The following is a 7786-nucleotide window of genomic DNA, read 5'->3' as shown; positions in this document are numbered from 1 at the left end:
CTCTTCATTCTTGTAGTTTCATGTCATTTGGGTACAAGAATTGAAAGCATTTTGTTTACTGTTTGAGGACTCAAGCCTAATATGAAAGTATTTATTCCAAGTAACAATTGTATTACTACTATTTATTAACTTATTATTAGGCCTTATTGGAAATTGAACCCATGGCTTTGTATGCATTAGTCTAGTTTTACAACTGAGCTGTACCCCAGCTCTCTTGTATAGTTTTGGAAATTGTTTATGAATTCTTCAATAGTTAGCTATTCTGCTATTCATCTTATATCTTCTCTCCGACATTTTCTTTTTTTTTAATTTTCTTTTCTTTTTAATTTAATTTAATTTTATTTGTGAACATACTGTACAGAGGGGTTACAATTACATGGGCACGATAATGCGTACATTTCTTACCAAGCATTGCAGCCTCCTCCTTTGGTTTACCCTTCACATCCCTTCCCAGCCTCCCCCCTCCCCCCCAATCCCAATCCTTCTCTTTCCTCCCCCTTCCCCCTGGCCCCCCGCATCGACATTGTAAAGCTCGTTTTGGACATGACAACTTGTACTTCTCATTGTTGCAACAGGTCCACCTGTATCATTAAACAACTGGTTTTTCCCCATCTCCTCCACAAGTTATACTGACATCAAATATAGAGAAAGCAGGGGTTATACTGTGGGGGAGGGACATACAAAGCAACAAAGAGATAATCTTATAAATGCGTTAGAAACACATACATGAAAGAAAAACACATTAAAATACATATCTAAGGGTTCATTTTCCTGACATCTCATTATCTGATCTTTTCCACTTGACTCATATATATACTAGATATTGCAAATAAGGGAAACCATGGGACCTATGTTACTTTGGGCCTGGCTTACTTCACTTAATATAATTTTTCCAATTCTTTTCATTTCCTAACAAATGGGGCAATGTCATTCTTTCTGATGGAGGCATAGAATTCCATTGTGTATAAATACCACATTTTCTTTATCCATTCATCTACTGAGGGGCATCTGGGTTGGTTCCATATCTTAGCAATGTTAAATAATGCTGCAATAAACATAGTTGTGCTGGTAGCTTTAGTGTGGTCTTGTTTGTAAACATTTGGGTAAGTGCCCAAAAGTGGGATTGCTGGGTCATAGGGGAGTTCCATGTGAAGTCTTTTGAGGAACCTCCATACTGCTTTCCAAAGTGGTTGAACAAGTTTACATTCCCACCAACAATGAAGTAAGGTTCCTGTCTGTCCACATCCCCTCCAGCATCTGTTGTTGTTAGAGTTCTTGATTTTTGCCTTTCTAACTGGAGTGAGGTGTTATCTCAATGTTGTTTTGATTTGCGTTTCTTTTATGGCTAGGGATGTTGAACATTTCTTCATGTGTCTATTGGCCATCCTTCCTTCTTCTTAAGAGAAGTTTCTCTTTATGACTTTCGCCCACTTATTTATTGGGCAGTTGTTTCTTTGAGGATTTGTTGTTGGGGGGTTAAATTTTTTGAGTTCCAACTATATTTTGGATATGAGACCCTTGTCCGTTGTATGGCTAGTAAAGATCTTCTCCCAATCCATGGGCTTTCTATTGATCTTGCTAGCTATGTCATTTGCCCTGCAGAAGCTCTGCAACTGTATGCAATCCCATTTGTCCAACCTTCCTTAGATTTGTTGTGTTTCCCGGTCTCTATTCAGAAAATTTCGGCCTGAGCCAAGGAGACCTAGGGTCTCCTATTCCATCCTGTAATGTTTTCAGAGTGTCTGCTTTGAGTTCAAGGTCTTTGATCCATTTGGAGTTGATTCTGGTGCAGGGTGATATATAAGGATCTAGCTTTAGTTTTCTACATGTAGTTAACCAATTTTGCCAACACCATTTACTGAAGAGGCTGTCTTTCTTCCATTCTATTATTTTAGCTCCCTTATCAAAGATTAGATGGCTATAGGTCTGTAGGTTCATTTCTGGGTTTTCAATTCTATTCCATTGGTCCTGAGGTCTGTTCTTATGACAATACCAAGCTGTTTTGTTTATTATGGCTTTATAGTAGAGTTTGAAATTTGATATTGATATTCCTCCAGCAGTGTTCTTTCCGTTGAGGAGCGTTTTTGCTATTCATGGTCTTTTATTGGTCCATATGAATTTTTGGATTGCCTCTTCTATTTGCTTGAAGAATGAGGTTGGAATTTTGATAGGTATTGCGTTGAATTTTTAGATAGCCTTGAGAAGTATTGCCATTTTCACTATGTTAATCTTTCCAATCCAGGAGCAAGGGAGGTTTTGCCATTTTTTAAGTTCTGTGTTGATTTCCTTTTTCAAGATTTTAAAGTTTGCATCATAGAGTTCCTTCACTTCTTTAGTTAAATTAATTCCTATGTATTTTATTATTTGCGGGGCTATTACAAATGGAGTTCCTTTCCTTATTTCAGCCACACTTTTCTCATTGTTGGCATACAGAAAAGCCATTGATTTTGGGGGGTTAATTTTACAACCTGCTACTTTGCCAAAGTTTTGAATCAGCTTGAGTAATTTGGAAGTGGAGTCTATGGGATTCTTTAAATACAAGATCATGTCATCTGCAAAGAGGGAGAGTTTTATTTCTTCTTTCCCTATTTGGATCCCCTTTATGTCTGCATCTTGTGTTATTGCTGTAGCTAGGCATTCTAATACTAGATTGAAGAGAATTGGAGAGAGTGGGCATCCTTGTCTTGTTCCTGAGTTAAGAGGAAATGGCTTTAGTTTTTCACCATTGAGTATAATGCTGGCTGTAAGTTTGTCATATACAGCCTTTATTGTATTGAGGAATGTTTCATGCATTCCTAATTTTTCTAAAACCTTCATCATAAAGGGGTTTTGGATCTTATCGAATGCTTTTTCTGCATCTATTGAGATAACCATGTGGTTCTTATTCTTGCTCCTGTTGATGTGATGAATAATATTTATTGGTTTGCGTATATTGAACCAGCTTTGCATCCCTGAAATGAATCCTGTTTGATCGTGGTGTATGATTTTTTGGATGAATTGTTGAAGTTGATTGGCCAAAATTTTGTTGAGAAGTTTTGCATCAATGTTCATCAAAGAAATGGGTCTATAGTTCTCTTTCTTTGATGAGTCCCTGCCTGGTTTTGGGATGAGGGTTATGATGGCTTCATTGAATGTGTTCGGTAGTGAGCTTTCTCTTTCAATTTCATTGAAGAGTTGGAGGAGTATTGGTGTGAGCTCTGCTTTGAAGGGCTTGTTGAATTCTGCTGTAAAACCATCTGGTCCTGGACTTTTCTTACCTGGGAGGTCTCTTATTGCTGTTTCTATTTCAATGCTTAATATGGACCTGTTAAGATAGTTTAACTCATCTTGGTTTAGTTTTGGCATGTCAATATTTGCCAGGAAAAGGTCCATTTCTGTCAAGTTCTCAAACTTATTAGCATAAAGTTTTGAGAAATATTCCTTTATAATATTCTGAACCTTGGTTGTTTTCGTGGTGATGTTTCCATTCTCATCTCTGAGTTTATTAATTTGGGTTTGTTCTCTTCTTTTTCTGAGAAGATTTGCTATGGGTCTGTCAATTTTGTTAAGTTTTTCGAAGAACCAACTCTTTGTTTTGTTGATTTTTTCTATAGTTTTTTTGGATTCTAATTCATTTAATTCTGATTTAATTTTGATTATTTCTTTCCGTCTACTGGATTGGGGTTTATCTTGCTGCTCTTTTTCAAGTAGGTTTAGATGTGTCATTAAATTGTTAGTTTCAGATCTCTCCAATTTGTTGATGTAGGAGCTCAGAGCTATAAACTTGCCTCTGAGTACTGCCTTTGTTGTGTCCCAGAGGAGCTGGTAATTTGTGTGTTCATTTTTGTTGAATAGCATGAACATTTGAATTTCCTTTCTAATCTCTTCCATGACCCACTCATGATTCAGCAGTGTGTTGTTCAGCCTCCATGTGATACCAGACTTTCTTTGTGGCTTTTGGTATTGAGTTCTAATTTTATTTCCTTCTGGTCAGAGAGAATGCATGGTATAATTTCAATGTTTCTGAATTTAGACAAGTTGCTTTGTGGCCTAAAATGTGGTCTATTTTAGACAACGTTCCATGTGCTGCTGAGAAAAACGTGTATCCTGATGCTGCTGGGTGAAATGTTTGGTAGATGTCTGTTAAGTCTAGTTGATCGATGCAGCTGTTTAGATCTGCGGTTTCTCTGTTGAGTTTTTGCCGAGTTGATCTATTTAGTGGGCAGAGTGGTGTGTTAAACCCCCCAACAATTAATGTCTTTGGATCTATATGGGATTTGAGGGAAAGTAGTGTTTCTTTGATAAATTTGGGTGCTCCATTGTTTGGCGAATAGATATTTAGAATTGTAATATCCTCCTGAAGGAGAGATCCTTTAATTAGTATGTAGCGACCTTCTTTATCTCTTCTCATGAATTTTAATTTGAAGTCTATTTTATCTGATATTAGGATTGCAACTCCCGCCTGTTTATGGGGGCCGTTTGCTTGGTAGATTTTGTTCCAGCCTTTAACATTGAAAATGTGTTTGTTTTTACGGGCAAGATGTGACTCCTGCAGGCAGCAGATAGAAGGGTCTTGTTTTTTAATCCAACTAGAGAGTCTATGTCGCTTAATTGCAGAGTTCAGTCCGTTAACGTTAAGAGATAGGACTGAGAGGTATTTGGGAGTTCCTGCCATGTTATCCACCTTCTTGGGGGCTGCAAAAACTGGGTTCTTCCTATGGTTCTTGGATTCTCATTTTGGGTGCAGCTTTTTGGCCTTTATTGCGGTCTTGTTGGTTTTCTATGTGTAGGACATCTTTAATAATCTTTTGTAGGGCTGGTTTGGTGGAGATGTATTTTTCAATTTTTCTTTGCTATGAAAGGTTTTTATTTGGCCTTCAGTTATGAAGGAGAGTTTAGCTGGGTACAGTATTCTTGGTTGATAGTTTTTTGTTTTTAGGGCATTGCATACATCATTCTAGGCTCTTCTTGCTCTGATTGTCTCTTCTGAGAAATCTGAGGTGATTCTAATTGGTTTCCCTTTATAGGTGATTAACCTTTTCTCCTTGACAGCTTTGAGGATCTTTTCCTTGGTCTGAGTTGATCCTGTGTGGATTATAATGTGGCGGTGGGATGTCCTATTCTGGTCTGGTCTATTTGGGGTTCTAAAAGCTTCTTGTATCTGAATAGGCCTATCTTTTTGTATGTTTGGGAAGTTCTCTGTTAGGATCCTGTTAAACAAATTTTCTAGAACATTAACTTCCGTTTCTAGGTGCTCCACTACATCCATTATCCTTAGAGTAGGCCTTCTGATCGTGTCTTCCATGTGTTGGATAGATCTAGCATATGTCTTGGACTTGTCTGTATCTTTTTTCTCTATAATATGTAGGCTGTCTTAAATCCCTGAGATTCGATCTTCTGCATGGTCTAACCTGCTGTCAGGACTCTCTACTTTGTTTTTTATCTCTTTTCCTTCTAATTGGTCAGCTTTGATGGCTTCAAGTTCTTTGTTGAATCTCTGTTTTAGGTCTTGTATGAATTTCTTTACTTCCTTAATTTGGTGTTCAGTGTTTGTTCTCAAATCACTTAGTTGATTGGCTATGGTTTCTTTGGACTCCCATTCCTTCTGTTGGGTTTCATTCAGCATTCTCTTTGTGGTCTCCCTGACTTCCTTCAGCACTTTGTTAATGGATTCCATGAATGCCTTTAGTGATCTTTGTGTATTCTCTACCTGGTCTCTCAATTCCTGTATTACTCTTTGGTTAGCTACCTCCTGTTCGTGGGATTCCTGCAGTTCTCTTTCCTCCCGTTCGTGGGAAACCTGGCAGTTCTCTTTGAGTGTTCTCAGCCTACTCAGGCCATTCCTCCCTTTCTCTTTGAGTAGTCTCAAGTTGTTCACGCAAATCCTGTATCATTTTTTGAGTAGCTTCCTCATGCTTATGATATTCCTGTATAAAATTTTGGGATGCCTCCTCTCTCTCCCTATCACGCTCATACAGAGTCCTTTGTAAGTTGTCAAACTTCTCATTTATCATGTTTGCCAGCAGTGTTTGTAGAGCTATTTGGGAACTCTCCTCTGGATTATTCATTATCTGTTCTGACCCCTGATTATGAAGATTAGGAATTGAGATACCCGGGTTTGCCATTTTTCTTGTGTTTTTCCGGCTTACTCTCCCCATTTGAGATGAAAATAGCACCACTTTTGTGCTAGAAAACTATCTTAAGGCAACCATCAACCAAAGTTTGCATTTGTACAGTCAATAGTCTACAGATACAAACTAGTTCAACAGATACTTCTATTCAACATCAAACAATTATATGTTAATGGGCTTCGAACCGCAGAGAAGAATTTGGAAAACCAGAAATTATTAGGGTTAGGGAGAGATGTGGGTAAAAAATAGGAATAGATTGGTGTGGGGAGGCACAGGGAGAGTTAACTATGTCCTAATCTCAATGCAGGAAATAGGTTGGGTAGGATGCAAGTAGAGAGAGAGAAAAAAAGAAGAAAGGGAAAGGGAAATGAAAAGAGACCAGAAAAAAGATAGAAATGTAAAAATTATTAGGAGATTAAAAGACCATCTATTTAGAGAGGAATGTGAATATATTGAGAGAAGGGGAGGGACATAGAGGAGATGTGACAAACTTTAAAAAATGCTTAAAATATTATATAGGTATAAAGAGGTAGTACTGCTATTAAGGAATTTAAGTCTCAGAGGTTTTGAATTGAGTAATAAATTTGTGGATTAAGTGTGTAGACAATGGGGGATAGGGTCTACTAGTTAACTACAGGTTTATCTGAGGATGTGCAGGACAAGAGTTGAGTCACATAAAGAACAAAAGAGAGGAAAACGTGAAAATGATAAGAAAGGGAGAAAAAATATCAGAAGTTGAGTAGAGCTAGACAAAAAACAAAAAGATAATTAAGAAAGAAAGAAAAAGAGAAAGAAGACAAGAAAAGAAAGGAAAACGCACATTCACGTATTCCTAAAATAAAAATTATAAAAGGGAAAAAAAAGTTACTAGAAAACAATTATTTTTTCAAAAAAGGCAAAAATTAAAGATTAATAAAAGTTTTAGAAAAGGAAAAAAATTTATTTTTATATATATAAGGTACCAAAAAAAAAAAAAAAAAAGAAAGAAAGAAAGAAAAGAAGAAGAAGAAGAAGAAAAAAAAAAGTTCTTCGATTTTTTTTTTTTGATTTTTTTGGGAGGAGTGGGAAGATTCCTGTATCTCCCTTTTGTCTGTAACCAGCCTCTTGTTGGAGTCTCTGGTCAGCTTGAGGTCCTGTGGCTTGATTGGTTTCTTAAGTCAGTTTGTTCCAACAGGCAGAAAAATGCTCTGCTTTATCCAAGATTTTGAGATCCCCCTCCCAGGTTAGTTTAATGGGAGGGTGATCTGCTTTGAGAATCACAAATGAGGGGGATGCAGTGATGAGGCTAGGTTCTGGGTAGAGTTGAGGCCTTTGAACAAACTGTAGCTTTTCCCTGGGACTATTTTGTGAAAAACTCACAGAGCCCAGCCTGGAGCCATTCTCAGGGTTTCTGTTTTTCAATTGATTGTGGAGGCTGCTAGAGGGAGGGGCAGCCTCTGGCTCTGGTTACCCAGTGGGGAAAGCCACTCCAATGGCTGGCGCCTGAGCTGGGTGACTTTTCCCTGGATGGAGCTGAGTCTGGCAGGTCACTTCGCCGTTAAGTTCTTGTGATCTGCTAAATGACTCGTTTTATTCCAAGGCTTGAGTTGGAGCTAGCAGCTCCGCCGAGCTTTGTCGATATCCAAGATGGAGATCACCGGTGCTGGTGGGGGAGGGGTGGCCTTCCCTCCTCTGCT

Source organism: Dipodomys spectabilis, unplaced genomic scaffold (assembly GCF_019054845.1).
Source record: "Dipodomys spectabilis isolate Male_0828 unplaced genomic scaffold, ASM1905484v1 ptg000301l, whole genome shotgun sequence".
NCBI classification, from domain to species: Eukaryota; Metazoa; Chordata; class Mammalia; order Rodentia; family Heteromyidae; genus Dipodomys; species Dipodomys spectabilis.
The sequence above is the reverse complement of the archived record's forward strand: the minus strand, read 5'-3'. Positions refer to the sequence as shown.